We start from the raw sequence: 16,689 nt of genomic DNA on the forward strand, positions 1-16,689 counted from the left end.
GACCACGTGGAAAAAATATAAATGGCGACGTTTCGGGCACATGGCCCTTCTTCACAGCACGTAAAAAAGTGCTGTCAAAGTATTTAATAGGCGACTTTTTTTAGGTTCCATGAAAAAGGCCCGTTGCCCTAAACGTCACCTGTTTTACATATCATATCTGTATGTTTTCCTGTTAAGGCCACACACAGTGTTATTGTGTGCGGCGCGGTTGGCTACGTACTATGCGAAAGAGTTAATGAGTTAATGATGACGTCACCCTGCTGCTGCTCTATATAAGAGCGGGAGACAGCAGAGCCTCACCATTCTGGCGAATTGCCCGATGATGCTGGTTGCAATTACCAGCGAAACGTCGTACTCAAATTGTAAATGTTGTGGCTTCAACACACCGGTGGGCTAAAGCAGTGAACTATTTGTCTTTGTCAACGTGACACATTTTTACTGATTGGCCGTGTCGGGTGGTGGAGGGTTACGACACATTTATAAATAACGCGATCTAAACCCAAAAACGTTGATTATGAATATGCGAAAGAAGTTCAACATACATACATATGAATGTGTTGAGTGTTTTAGTCATAATAAGTTAAGTGAGTCACGACCGTCATATGATGCATGTGATGAATTATTATTTACAAAGAAGCAAGACACACACAAAGATCCCCCGTGTAGCCTTAACAGACTGCTGGGGGGTGGGGTGGCCAGCACCACGCCCGGCCGCCTTTGTCTCCCCAGTGGCGATGTTTACGCACCACACCAGGTACTCATTTGAGGCTGAGTCGACGTAGGGGATGCCCAGGACCGGATCGTCGTGTTCGTAGCGCAGCGCGCGTACCATCGCACTACCGCTCTCCACTTACACAGAAGCACGAAGACAAAGATTCCCCATATAGCCTCCACAGACTGTCGGGGCAAGTGCTGTTAGCGAGCACCTATGAAGGCCGAAACGGATACACGAGGGGGTGGGTGGCCAGCACCACGCCCGGCCGCATTTGCCTCCCCAGTGGCGATGTTTGTACATCACACCAGGTACTCATTTGAGGCTGAGTCGACCTAGGGGAGGCCCAGGACCGGTTCAGATCATCGTCACTGGTGTTGGCCGTGAGCCGGAATCGAACCCGCGTCGCCGGGTTCATGACGCAGCGTAGCGCTAACCGCTACACCACCGCTCCCCGCCACACAGAAGAACGCACGCACACACACAGACACGTACCCTCTGCGTTCAACGTACTCCGCCTGCCCGCTAACCATAGCGCCCACTCTATTGTGCTGAACTCCCCCGCGTCGCCATGGCGACCGGACCTCACGCATCCATCACTAGACCGAGCCCCGGCCACTGCGCGTGCGGAGTTCCATTGAGTGGCGGAGTGGAGAGCGGGGAGGCAAAGTGGAACGGCGGATGCGCGCACGTACCTGGCTCGTAGTGTGTGAGCCACGCACTCACGCCTACGGGGAACACAGCAATACCTACCCACCCACTCACCAACTCGCAGACCCACTCACCCACGAACCACTCACCCATATATCTACTAAGCTACTAACTAACCACTCACCCATCCAACCTCACCCGCCCACGTGCTCACTAACCACCCAACCACCTACTCATGAGCCCACTGCTCGCTCACTCACTCATCTCCCTACCCTACCTTCTCGCCAATGCACTCGGCCCCGTGCCCACTCATCAATCCACTCACTCGCATATCCACTAACCAGCCTCTTCACTCACAAATCCGCCATATACTCACAACTATACCGACACCCAGGAACAACCTCATCAACAATTCCTTCATAACTCACTCGCTCACCGGTTTATCCATTCGCTAACCCAGTCTCCGATCCACCGAGCCACCCACCCACTCACTCACACACCAACGAACCCACTCCCTGACCCACCTAATAACCAATCACTAGAAAAAAAACCCCCACCTACACACTCACCGACCCATCTACCCTCTTCATCAACCAACATACTCAGCCACCCATCCACCTACCCATTCACTGACCAACACACTCACTCACTCGCTAACAGACTAATCAAACCAGTCCACCTGCTCACTCGTCCACAGAGCAATAAATCCGGCCCATCGCCATCACAAATCTCGCCATTCAGCGAGCCAGATGTGCGGAGAGAGAGAGGCTTGTGGGGGGGGGGGGCAGTGTCGTAATTCACAGAGCCGCGCCACTGTTCGGCGCCTCCCCCAAGGCGAGGGAGCTCTCGAAATCGACTGATTGATATTCCTCATTGTCTCGGCAGGCAAGATGACGCGGCCTCCTGACCAAGAGACGACGTAATCCCATTCGGTTGTGGCACAATCACAACGCCCGTCGTACGCATGTAAGATGAACGTGCTCATTTGGGGAGGTGGAAGATGCGACCTGGTCGTTGTCACGGCCGTGAGGCTGCGAGGGGCAGCATTCTCCAGCGCGCAGAGGGAATTGAGATGACGTTATGGTGCAAGAGTGAATCAGAGTCCTTCATCACTGCCTCTCCGTGCAGGAGCGAGGGACACAACCGGGCACTTTCGAATCCAATTGTGCACCTCGTATTGTTTTATATCGAGTGGAGGAGCGTGGTCGGTGATGTTGCGAGTTATTCACGTATCATACATCACTGCGCTGGTCAGTGAGAGCTGGTGATGGAGTGTGGCTCGGGACGGAGGGCAGGAAGGTTACGCCACGGTGGCTAGGAGATGTTAACTACCTCGCCTGGTGTGCAGGAGGTCGTGGGTTCGATCCCGACCCTGACGCCTGCTGTATATTTGCAGTCTGCGTGTCTCTCTCGCTCTCCCTGTGGTGGTCGCGTGGACTTTTCTCCGGGTCCTCCGGTTTTCCCTGCACATTTAGAATCAACATTACGCGTTTATTTGGCTGCAATACGAAGTGACATATGACGTGGAAATGCAAACACCAAATATACGGCAGGCGTCAGGGTCGGGATAGAACCCACAACCTCCTGTATACCAGGCGAGGTAGTTAACATCTCCTAGCCACCGTGGCGCCGTGGTGAGATGTCAAATAACGCGAACAGTGCTCCAAACCAGCCAAGCGGCCTTTCAGACTCTCTCTCTACCTGTTACCGTTATACGGAACACCCCAATGTGTGACCGGCGTTCAAATCCCATGCGCCACCGGCCTGAGTCTGAATGGCCACGGCAGAGATTTGCGGAGGTGCAGCGAAGTCGCGACTACTCACAGCCACCCCTCAAATGGGAGGAAGAGGAGTAAAAGTGCCTCCCCCTTCCACTCCGCAAACTCTTCGCACGAGAGGGCCACCTCTGTTCTTTCTCGACGTGGCCTTGCGCCGCCGATGTTTACGATTCGTGATGAGGAACTCGCGGCTCCGATCGAAGAGCGTGGGTACAGCCCGTCCTCCGACAACGCCGCGTGTTTTCACAACGGGAATTTGAATACAACGCGATGAATGTAATTAGGGAACACATTTTTTATTTTATACAACGCGGATGCGAGTTGTATAGAACGCGGATGGGAGTGGACAGAACTACGTCGCAGCGCGAGCAGGAATGGGCGGCGGTGGTGCGGCTGCCTCGGCCTAGTAGCAGCAGCAGCAGCAGCGTCACACCACGAGGCGTTGGGATGCTGCTGGATGCTACCCACTGCGTCTCGGTCTTTGCTCGGCCCAGCGTACGCGTCTCAAGTGTTGTCGCGGGCTTTAACCCCCCCCCCCCCATATGATGTCATTTACGATGACGCGATAGCAGAACGCGACTGTGTAATGGACATGTTCAGCTGTACCCTCCGCCAGCCGACACAGCCAATCGAATCTAGTTGTCACGTGGGGGGGGGGGGTGCAATTACGCCGATTGATTTCGGTTTCCATCAAAAAAAGCGAATGACGTTTCGCTGAGATCACGTCAAGGAGCATAAACCATTTTCACGCAAACTCCGGTCACCCTCGCAGCAGCATCAGCAGCAGCAGGAGCGGCGTTTGGCTCAACCATCAAACAAAGGCGGTGGTCACCACACCCCGCGCGAAGCTTCTGCGACCGTCTGGAACGCTCTTCCTTCTGATGCTAGGAAACTACTGGAACTAAACACTTTTAAATCATCATCTGGATTGAAAACGAATTTATTTACAACTGCTCTGTGTGTGTTTTGTGTGTTGTCCTACCCCCGCACCTCCGATTAGCACGGTTGGCTACGTACGGTGCGTAAGAAGTTCACATTTTATACATCAGGAGTTAACAGCAGCTCTGCTCTTACGTGACCAGTGGGTGAGCTGTCGTTCGACTCGTCCTTGCCATAGGAACGTGGAATTTACGTATCTCGCTACATTTAATTGTTTAAACAATGTATCTTCATTGTTTGCGCTGATTTCAATATGTGTCATTGTTGTGCTTAGTTGCAATTTCATTTGTGTGGCTACTTCTGTTGTCAAGTTGGTGATGCAGGTCAGTCTTGCAAGTGAGACTCTATCCTGTATCCTGGTTTCTTGACTTCTTAGCCTGGTCACACAACATCAACTTGATACTCGGGGCACGGCTCCAGTGAGTGAGCGGTGAGTGAGCGGTGAGTGAGCAGTGAGTGAGTGACTAGTGAGTGAGTGAGCAGTGAGTGAGCAGCGAGTGACTAGTGAGTGAGTGAACAGTGAGTGAGTGAGCAGTGAGTGAGCAGTGAGTGAGCGGTGAGTGAGTAGTGAGTGAGTGAGTAAGCAGTGAGTGAGCGGTGAGAGCTACCTGGAAGAGAGAATGAAGACGGAGAAATAACGGCAGCGTGCTATCATTTTTAAAACGAGGCCACCAGACCATTCCTTCGGCGAATGCCGTGAATATCCCTCTGGGCTTCCCCCCACCGACATTGCGAGTCTCGTGATGGCGAGGAGGAGGAGGAGGGGGGGAAGAACCCATGGGCCCCAGGCGGCGCGTCAGCGTTAATCAGAATTAGAATGTGCATTCATACTGGACAAATCCGATGAGCGGTGAAGCTCTTGTTGCCACAGATGTCCAAAACAAGCAAACGCAGCGTGCACACCCGTGTCATTCCACCCCCCCCCCACCCTGCTCTACCAAGCCAGAAAGCTGGATTGTATGATGGGCCACACTTCACCACACACACACGCACCGTCAAACCCAACGCACATCAGAGTCGTCGCGTTGACTGTTAGGAAGAAGCCCAGCTGGGGTTTGTTGGCAGCGCTCCGAGAAGGGCCGATGGCTGAAGGACGGCGCTGCCGAAGGGGAAAGGCGAGGAGGGAGGGGGGCCGTGAGAGGGGAACGACCACGCCTGGTGAGGAGCCATCGTCTACCAGGCCACATGCGTCATCGCAGGTCGGGGAGGCCTTCACCCAGCAGTGGATAGAACATGCCTCGTGATGACCATGGCGTGGGGTGGGGGGGTATCCAGCAACGTTTGAGACAATAGTTTGCGATGCTGATGAGCAATGCCAAGGGCGACGATTGATGTATTATTGATAATGCCGATGCAAGGCTATAAGCAGACATTAATCCTCGTTCAATCTTTCCATTGAACGATACTCGGCTGGCTTGGACTGTGGATAATCGGGGTAAGGCACTACCACTAGGGTCGAGGGCACGTCGATTATTAATTATCAAAGAGGGCGGTGATATAGCCCGGCCGCGGCAGAGGCTCGCCGTTCACACCCAGCGCCCGCCCTGGTTAATTAATACTGCGGGCGTGTTAACCATTCAAAAACACGCGTGCCGTCTGCTTCACAATGAAGACCCCGTGATGGTCATTCGCAAACGTGACCCATTGCGTGCGGGAGGGCGGGATGGCCCGGGCTTGGCCGAATTATTATTTTTATTTAATATAAAACCAAGTTGCACCGCAGGCCAGCGTCGTTTGCGACTGGGACGAACGTTGGCAGGGCCCTTCTGGAAAAGGTGGCACGAGACTCAGCGAGGCTTTTCTCTGGCAAAGAAGCATAATCTGAATAATAATCAAACATAGACAGTCATACCCAGAGTTGCGTCTCTCCATTTTACGTCGTTTCGCACACACGTCCTCACTTTATCATGGACGCCGCTACTACCAGGGTTACGTCGCCCCAAGCGCCACACTTGCGTCGCTGACGGCATCGTCCGTCCTGTCTCGTTATCCGTCGCCTCTCAGCCCTTCGCCCTCCACCACCACCCCCCACTACTACTACCACCACCACCACTACCACCACCACCACCACCACCCCCCACTACTACTACTACCCTGTACATCGCTTAGATTGACGTCGTTTCGATATTCGTCCTCGTGCCTTTTAGTAACGCATCCCCGACGTAAACCGGGGAGCCGCACCGGTGAGATGTTGACTACCTCGCCTGGTATGTGGGAGGTCGTGGGTTTTACCCGACCCTGATGCCTGCTGTATATTTTGGAGTTTGAAACGACGGGGCTGCTTCGTGTGCGGTTGGGGAAGCGCTGACTGATGAACCGCGAGGTGGAGGGTGCCGCTCTGCTTCACGCGTTCATCTGTTGTGCGTGTCAGGGCACCGCGGTGGCTAGGAGATGTTAACTACCTCGCCTGGTATACAGGAAGATCGTCGGTTCGATCCCGACCCTGACGCCTGGTGTATATTTGGAGTCTGCATTTTCTCTCTTTCCGTGGTCGCGTAGCTTTTTCTCCGGGTCCTCCGGTTTTTCCCTCCACATTTAAAATCAACATCACGCGTTTAGAATATTTGGCTGCTATGGAATTCCACATGATAAGCCAACTTCGTTGAGTTATCAATTGTGGCCAGGTCGCTTCTGAAAAAGATCTATATAGCTCACCGGGCCCTACCTGGTGAAATAAATAGTTTAGTTTAAATCTCGAACCTCGTATCCATTGCAGGTCGCGTCAATGCGCAGAGAGAGAGAGCTAAGTCCATCGTTGTCCGCTATTTTGTCTCGTGTGTGTCCCTCTGCCTGCTGTGTGCACGGGAGCAGTCGCCCTGCAGCAACATCGGAGGGCAGCGGAGCGACGCTCACGACAATGAGCGGCTAGAACGCCCAGTGGGGAGCACAGCTGGTCATCTGTCAGCCAACCCATGGCACCTGGGTCTGTTCGTTCTGTGTCCTCCTGCCAGCGGGCCGTCAACACTTGACGTGGCCTCAAAGTGCACCAAGTCTGGCACAAGCGCCGTGGTGATGTCACCGCCACTGAGTGGTGAATGGCGGTTGTTGTTGTTGTTCATAATAATAACGAACACGGCGAACCAAGTTCGATTCCCGCTCACGGTCAACACCAGTTACGATTACCTGAAGCGGTCCTGGGCCTCCCCTAGGTCGACTCAGCCGCAAACGAGTATCTGCTGCGGTGTGTAGTAAACATCCCCACTTGGGAGACAAAGGCGGCCAAGCATGGTGTTGGCCATCCACCCCCTCGTGTGCTATGCCGGCCTTCATAGGTACTCGCTAACACACTTTCCCCAACAGTCGTTTAAGGCTATACGGCGGGGAGAGATCTTTGTCTTTGTATTTTATAGCGGGGGAGCATAATGGTTCGTGAATTATGCTAAGATCCGGGGCACCCTTGCGTCAGATTATTGGCTCACGGATGATAAGAGTGGCGGAGTGGTGTCTGAATCTATCGGGGACCTCCCCTAGGACGATTGAGCCTCAAACGAGATCCACGTGTGTTGTGTGAACAGCATCACAGCATTTGGAAGACAAATGTGGACGGGCGTGGTTCTGGGTTATACCACTCCCTCGTGTGCAGTGATGGCCTTAACAGATGCTCGCTAACAGCACTCGCCCCGATCATCTGCGGGGCTTTAAAAGGATCTTTGTTTTGTTTTTGTGTATATGGTGGGGAGCGGTGGCTCAGTGATGAACGCATTTTCCCTGTGGACAGCGGCAACGTGCGTTCGATTCGCGGACACGCACAACTTCTCCCTGCGGGTGGTATCTGAGTCTATCTACTCCGAGCCTCCCCTAGATCAACTCAGCTTTAAATCCGTGCCTGGTGCGCTGTGTAAACACACCTGCGGTGGGGAGACAAAGGCGGACTGGCGTGGTGCTAGCCCTTGTGCGCCGTGCTCGTGAACAGCACTTTCCCAAACGATCGATAAAGCTACACGGGAGGCCTTTGTCTCAGCTACATCTGCGCTTTGCATTTATGCAGGCCACCTGGGTTCAATATCTGGCCACGGGCTAACACGAATTGCAAAGTGGTATTTGAAGTCGTCTCGGGCCCTCCCCTATGTCGACTCAGCCTTAAACAAGCAAAACAAACCACGATTCTTTCTGCGCTGCGTAAACAAATGTAATCAAGCCGCGCGTGGCGCTGACCGAACCACGCTCGCGTGCTGCATCTGCCTTAATAGGTGCTCGCTGACAGCGCTTGTTGGCTCTCGGCCCTGTGAGGCGACACACACGGCTGATCTTTGTCTCTTGTGCAGCAGCTGGGGCCGCGTGAGCTGTCACACCACGAGGCGCACGCAGAGCGCGCGTGGCACGGCTCCCACCCGGTAGCGTCCCACCAAACCTACTCAAGCGACCGACCAATCAATCAATCAATGTCCTATATTTAACCGGACGAGAGCCCATTAAGGATAATTATCCCTCTCTTGCTTTGGAGAGCTTGGAGCCGTAAGCAATACTTAGGGACAGGTATTGATTATTCTCACTTTGGTCACGGCTAATTTTTGTCCAGATTAGCAATGTTCAAAATGTTAAACGCGCAAGTGGCGTGGGTGTGCGGTGTGCGGTGTCGCCACCTCGAAAGCGTTGGGTTTTCTCCGGGTCCTCCGGGTTTTCCCCTCCACAGTTAGAATCAACATCACGCGTTTAGAGTGTTTGGCTGCAATTCATTTCATCTCGATAAACCCGCCTCGTTGAGTTCTCATTTGTGGCAGCCAGGTCGCTTCTGAAAAAGAGCTCTACAGCTCAGTGGAGCCTTGCCTGGTAAAATAAAAATAAAGTGTTACAGATTTAACGTCTTCAGCCTCTTCTCTAAGCCGCGTATTCTTCTGCCCCTCCATTTAATTCCATACAAGCGTCTTTCCGTGTTTTATTTAAGTACTTTTGATATTTCTTTTGGTTCAATTTTCTTCGTCAATGTGGGGGAGTCAGTGTCCGATATCGACCTCATACGCCACTGATGTTAGCCGTGGTCTGGCATCGAACTTAGGTCCTTAGGGTTGCTATTGACTTCGCGCGGTGCGTTAACCACTCCATTTCAGCGAAACAGAGAGCGTTTACGTGAAACCATTTTAACATTCACAATGTGTGTACTCACACACACACATACTCGGAACACACTCGTCAACAACAACAACAACGCTGAGGCCTTATCATAAAACAAATAAAATCGGCAACGTTTCGGCCAGTGCCCCTTCTCCACGCGCTGAGTGTGTATTGATTCATTGTGCTTGCGCACCACTGCTAACATCACCCAAACAAAGTGCAAAATCGATACTCACTGTTGTCAAACAATGCAACGTCACAGATCAGATCTTTATTTAGATTGCAGGAGGAATCCCCCATGAACCACGAAACTCCGTGTCGCAGACGTCCGGCATGGGCCAGTCAGCAAGTTACCAGTTCGGGGTGGGTGGTGGTGGGGGAAACATTTATTAAAATCTCATATCTGAAAACAACGTTTAAACCCACCCCCAATCTCAACTGGTCCCCCTTGTAACTCTCGCGGTAAAAAAATAATAAGGTCGATTACAAATTATGTTTGGGATAAATGGAAGCGACAAGGACTTAGAGGCCGAGCGGGAGCTGTAACAATAACTGTAAGCCCCCCCCAACGTGAAAGGGATTATGAGTGAGATGACAACGCGACGGGGATCTCGCCATTCATACCCAGCACTGGGGGGCAGGCGGCAGGGGGGGGCTGACACGACCACGGGGCGGGCGGGCAGGCGTCCAGAGGATCGACGCTGCACACGACGGAGTGCTGCCAGCCAGCGGATGGAACCCGTCCCTAAGGAGGAGATGGAGCGATGAAATCGGAGCTCGTGCGCAGATGCCGGGAAGTGGAATGAAGGAAGCCGCTAGAGCTATTGCACTTTTACATCCAAGGTGCAAACTTATTTCCTTAGAAGTGATGTATGTTCGTGTTTAGTTGTTGCCCTGCCCCCGCACCTCCGATTAGCGCGGTTGGCTACGTACGGTGCGAAAAAGGTTCAACATACGTACCGAGACACACACAGAGACCAATAGACTCACACAGAGACCCATAGACTCACACAGAGACCCAAAGACTCGCACAGAAACCCATAGACTCACATAGAGACCCAAAGACTCAGAGACCCATAGACTCACACAGAGACCTATAGACTCACACAGAGACCCATAGACTCACACAGAGACCCAAAGACTCACACAGATACCCATAGACTCACACAGAGACCCAAAGACTCACACAGATACCCATAGACTCACACAGAGACCCAAATACTCACACAGAGACCCAAAGATTCACACAGAGACCCATAGACTCACACAGAGACCCAAAGACTCACACAGAGACCCATAGACTCACACAGAGACCCAAAGGCTCACACAGAGACCCATAGACTCACACAGAGACCCATAGACTCACACAGAGACCCAGATACTCACACAGATAACCATAGACTCACACAGAGACCCACAGACTCACACAGAGACCCAAAGACTCACACAGAGACCCAAAGGCTCACACAGAGACCCATAGACTAACACAGAGACCCATAGACTCACACAGAGACCCAGATACTCACACAGAGACCCATAGACTCACTCAGAGACCCATAGACTCACACAGAGACCTATAGACTCACACAGAGACCCATAGACTCACTCAGAGACCCAAGACTCACACAGAGACCCACAGACTCACACAGAGACCCAAAGACTCACACAGAGACCCATAGACTCACACAGAGACCCATAGACTCACACAGAGACCCATAGACTCACACAGAGAACCATAGACTCACACAGAGACCCAAAGGCTCACACAGAGACCCATAGACTCACACAGAGACCCATAGACTCACACAGAGACCCAGATACTCACACAGATAACCATAGACTCACACAGAGACCCACAGACTCACACAGAGACCCAAAGACTCACACAGAGACCCAAAGACTCACACAGATACCCATAGACTCACACAGAGACCCAAAGACTCACACAGAGACCCAAAGATTCACACAGAGACCCATAGACTCACACAGAGACCCAAAGACTCACACAGAGACCCATAGACTCACACAGAGACCCAAAGGCTCACACAGAGACGCATAGACTCACACAGAGACCCATAGACTCACACAGAGACCCAGATACTCACACAGATAACCATAGACTCACACAGAGACCCACAGACTCACACAGAGACCCAAAGACTCACACAGAGACCCAAAGGCTCACACAGAGACCCATAGACTCACACAGAGACCCATAGACTCACACAGAGACCCAGATACTCACACAGATAACCATAGACTCACACAGAGACCCACAGACTCACACAGAGACCCAAAGACTCACACAGAGACCCAAAGGCTCACACAGAGACCCATAGACTCACACAGAGACCCATAGACTCACACAGAGACCCAGATACTCACACAGAGACCCATAGACTCACACAGAGAACCACAGACTCACACAGAGACCCAAAGACTCACACAGAGACCCATAGACTCACACAGAGACCCATAGACTCACTCAGAGACCCAAAGACTCACACAGAGAACCATAGACTCACACAGAGACCCATAGACTCACACAGAGACCCAAAGACTCACACAGAGACCCAAAGAATCACACAGATACCCATAGACTCACACAGAGACCCAAAGACTCACACAGAGAACCATAGACTCACTCAGAGACCCAAAGACTCACACAGAGAACCATAGACTCACACAGAGACCCATAGACTCACACAGAGACCCAAAGACTCACACAGAGACCCAAAGACTCACACAGATACCCATAGACTCACACAGGGACCCAAAGACTCACACAGAGACCCAAAGATTCACACAGAGACCCAAAGACTCACACAGAGACCCAAAGGCTCACACAGAGACCCATAGACTCACACAGAGACCCATAGACTCACACAGAGACCCAGATACTCACACAGAGACCCATAGACTCACACAGAGAACCACAGACTCACACAGAGACCCATAGACTCACTCAGAGACCCAAAGACTCACACAGAGAACCATAGACTCACACAGAGACCCATAGACTCACACAGAGACCCAAAGACTCACACAGAGACCCAAAGACTCACACAGATACCCATAGACTCACACAGAGACCCAAAGACTCACACAGAGACCCATAGACTCACACAGAGACCCAAAGACTCACACAGAGACCCATAGACTCACACAGAGACCCAAAGGCTCACACAGAGACCCATAGACTCACACAGAGACCCATATACTCACACAGAGACCCATATACTCACACAGAGACCCAGATACTCACACAGATACCCATAGACTCACACAGAGACCTACAGACTCACACAGAGACCCAAAGACTCACACGGAGACCCATAGACTCACACAGAGACCCATAGACTCACTCAGAGACCCAAAGACTCACACCCAAAGAATCACACAGAGACCCATAGACTCACACAGAGACCCATAGACTCACACAGAGACCCATAGACTCACACAGAGAACCATAGACTCACACAGAGACCCATAGACTCACACAGAGACCCATAGACTCACACAGAGACCCATAGACTCACACAGAGACCCAGATACTCACACAGATAACCATAGACTCACACAGAGACCCCTAGTTTGTTGTCCTTCCCCCGCACCCCCGATTTTAACGGTTGGCTATGTACGGTGCGAAAGAAGTTCCACATACATACAACATGCATGATTGCAGCTGCTGCTGTGTAATCCCAATCGAGTAATTATGCGGGTCATTTAAAATTTCTGGCAACTTTTGGAACGTGACGGCGATACACAGTGGCCTCTTCTCGCGATCGTCACGACCACGCCAGGTACTAACCAGGGTGCGGCCGCTAGAAATCCGAACCGCGAACCTCTCTGCGACGACCCGCGAAGTCGCCACACCGTTGGGCCACGTGACCCTCCCGATGGATGATGACGTCGTGAGAGATGGCCACGCGCTGGGGGATACCCTCATCCAGCAGCGGATGGATCATGGCTGATGATGTAACTTATTTTTCCTAGATATGTCACCTGTTTTAACGAAACATTTATATATTTACGCGATCTAACCCCCCAAAAAAACCTCTATTATGGATTTTTCACCTGTTTGGAGTTTTATGTATATGTAGGCTCACTGGAACAGAGACTGTTGGCGAGCACCTATTAAGGCGGCCTACACGACCAAGCGTTGGTGTCGCCAGAAAACCAACTCGCGTTTCTGTTGCGATGGGATTTTCTCGTTTTTGACAGATTTGAGTTATACACAACAACAACAACAGCAGCAGCAACCACTCGCGTCTGTATTGCTCCGCTCACCTGTCAAACGCCTCAGCGCAGTTTTGTTAAACTTAAGGAACCCCCCCACCCTGATGACAGTTGTCCACAAACAATCACACCACCTCCGATCGGCACGTTCGGCGAAGTACGGTGCTAAAGAAGTCCAAATTACACTCATGCATAAGACACACGCACCGCATTCACAGTAGACTATCAGATGCACCGTGACGCAAAGACGACAAAGACCCCACCCCATAGAGCAGGGGTGGGGAACGTCCGGCCTGCGGTGAGGCCCTGCCAAGGCAACCGCAGGCGGGACTCGAAATTCAATAGTTGTGGGGGTGGAGTGTCCGATGGTACAAAATACCCAGGAAGGTGCTTAGTTTTGGTGGGGCTGATGGTAAGGCCCCACCTCTTAGTGGCATGCTTCAGGTTCAGCAGCAGCGCCTCCAACTCCTCCTCTGAGTGAGCAACAATTACCAGATCATCGGTATACATAACGTGGTTTACCAATAGGGAGCCATCCCTTGACCGCACCCGGGCATCGATCAGCCTCTCATTCTATCTGTACCAGATGGAAATTCCTCTGGTACAGCCATCGAAGGCTTCATGAACTACGTGATCAAAAAATATGTTAAATAATGTGGGAGCCAGAGGTAATCACTATCGCACTCCAAGATGAAAGGGAATTGCTCTGACTCCCAGTCACGTAGTTTTACCCGGGCCCACTCACCATCATGGAGGTCCTTAATGATCGTGAGCAGAGGGTCAATGACTCTGAAAGCACGAAGAATAACCCAGAGCCCAGGCCTACTGATGGTATCATAGGCCTTGACCAGGTCAATAATGCAGAGATGTAGGTCTTGTTGGAATTCCCTGCACCTCTGCTGTAGCAGACGGACAGAAAGTATGGCATCTATGTATGACCGCCCTTTCCTGAAACCGCATTGGGGCTCTGCAAGCCTCTCCTCAGCGTGCCTGGCAAGGCGATGTTGAATAATCCTTGCCAGGACCTTTCCCGGCACACTGAGGAGTGAGATGCCCCTGTAGTTGTTACAGTCTGTGCGGTCCCCCTTCTTAAAGAGGGGGACCACCGGGGCATTCTTCCAATCCTGCGGAACCCATCCAGTGGTCCAGACTGTTGTTAGGATGTTATGTAGGGCAGTCTGTGCACAAACGCCACCCTCCCTCAGCATTTCGCTTGGAAGATCATCTCTGCCCGGTGCCTTTCCAGGTCTCAGACTCTGAAACGCCTTCAGTACTTCCTCAGCAGATGGCACCTCAGCCAGCCACTCACAGGTGGTGACTTCTTATTCCAACATTTGAGACACCCCAGCCTCAGCAGGTTCATCCCCACTTTGTCCCACGATGTTTTCCAGGCTGAGGGATTTCCCCTCCCCCAGGACCTCACAGAAATGCTCAGCAAATCTGTAAGTCTGTTCCTGGGGTCGGAGATTGGATCACCGTACTTTCCCCTAATGATGGTAATAGGTGTGGCGCTGCAGGTTACTTTTTGATGGAGTTAAATAGCAATTTGTGATCGTGGGCCATTGAGGCAGACTCCATCTCCTCAGCAACCCGTGACCACCACCCATCCATGCAGCGCCTCACGGCTCTCCGAACCTCCGAGTGAAGGCTGCAGTAAGTCTCCTCGTTCTCTAATGTGGAATGCTGTAGACGATGAAAGTGGACCTGTCACTTTTTCTCAGAGGGCCTGAACACCTCTGTCAGCCAGGGTCTCTGGGGAGGTCTGTACCATGTACCCAAAGCAGCCATTGCAGCTGCATGAGCCACAGCCCTAAACCTCGCCCATTTCCCCTCGACATCTGAAGGAGTGGGAGACAATTCCAACCTCAGCCGCAAGCGATGATGAAATTCTCGCTTGCAACTTTCATCAGCTAGCTGAGACCAGGCCACTAAGGGGGTGAATGGGGTCCTGGGTGTACACCCACCACCGGAGTGGACGAATGGCAGGCGCATCTTACAGATGACAAGTCGATGGTCAGTGGGCAGATCAGCTCCACGGTAGGTCCTGGTGTCAAGGACATTGGCCCGCATCCGCTGTTCCGTCACTACGTATTCCAGCAGATGTTCTTGCTTGGACCCGGCATGCATCCATAATGTTGTGTGGATGCGCCGATGCCAGAACAGCGTGTTGGTAATTACAAGCCCATGGGCTGCACAAAAATCTAGCAGCATCCTGCCATTGTTATTGAGCAATCTCAATATATTCACGCGATCCAAACCCCCCAAAAACCTCTATTATTGATGATATTGGTCGCGAAAGCCTACGTGTTAAACCAGCTATGAAGCTCTGTTTATTCAGCATGAAGCGAAGGGTCCCTCGGTGTCCCGGCCCTGCCCCTGTGCCCACGCAGGCCTTGTGGCGTGCCACGTGATGCGCGTGTGTGGAGGAGCAGAAGGGTAAGAGCGCGCTATCAAACCGGCCACCCGAGTTCGATTCCGGCTCACGGCCTGGGCCTCCCTACGTGGACTCCGTCTCAGATGAGTACCTGGTGCGGTGTGTCAACAACATCGCCTCTGGGGAGACAGAGGGGTGTTCAGGCAAAGGTGCTGGCAACCCACCCACTCGTGTGCTACGAGTGTGGGCCTGCATAGGTGCTCGCTAACTGCCCTTGCCCCAACAAGTGCTGTTAAGGCTGCGATGGATGGGGAAAGGGAGCGGTAGCGCAGCGCCTGGCGACCCGAGTTCAACTCCCGCTCACGGCCAACACCGACAAATGATTAACCTGAACCTAGGACGACTCAGGCGTCAGATGAGCACCTGGTGCTGTGCGTAAGAGACATCGCCACTGGGGAGACAAAGGCGGTCGGGCGAGGTGCTCGCAAAACCCCACTCCCATCGTGTGCCACAGTTTCCGGCCTTCAGTGGTGCTCGCGACTCGCCACTAACAGCACTTGCCCCAAAAGTCTATTTCGGCTACACGGGGGATATTTGATGGATGGGGGGCGAGGAGGGGGCGGGAGGGGGGGGGGTAGAGAGGGATGGGGGGGGGCAGAGGTGGGGGGAGGGGATTAAATCTCTATAAGCAACGCTCTCTCTTTCCGCTTCAAGTCACAGCTGCCAAGCGAACAAGGGGGGGGGGGGGGTGGCAAGAAAAGATAAATGCAGTTGGGGGCTACGCGAGGGGTGGGTAGAGGGAGGGAGTAGGGGGGGTGTAATTTGGGGTGTGGGGGTGGGGTAGGTAGGGGGTAGTGTTAGAGAAGTGGCTGGGCGAAGAGAGGGGAGGGGGGGTGGTAGTGAGAGAGAGACTGAGAGAGAATTGAAGTGTTGTGAGAGAGGAG

The sequence above is a fragment of the Lethenteron reissneri genome, chromosome 34 (assembly GCF_015708825.2).
Source record: "Lethenteron reissneri isolate LAM-NWPU_2019-01 chromosome 34, ASM1570882v1, whole genome shotgun sequence".
Taxonomy (NCBI): Eukaryota; Metazoa; Chordata; class Hyperoartia; order Petromyzontiformes; family Petromyzontidae; genus Lethenteron; species Lethenteron reissneri.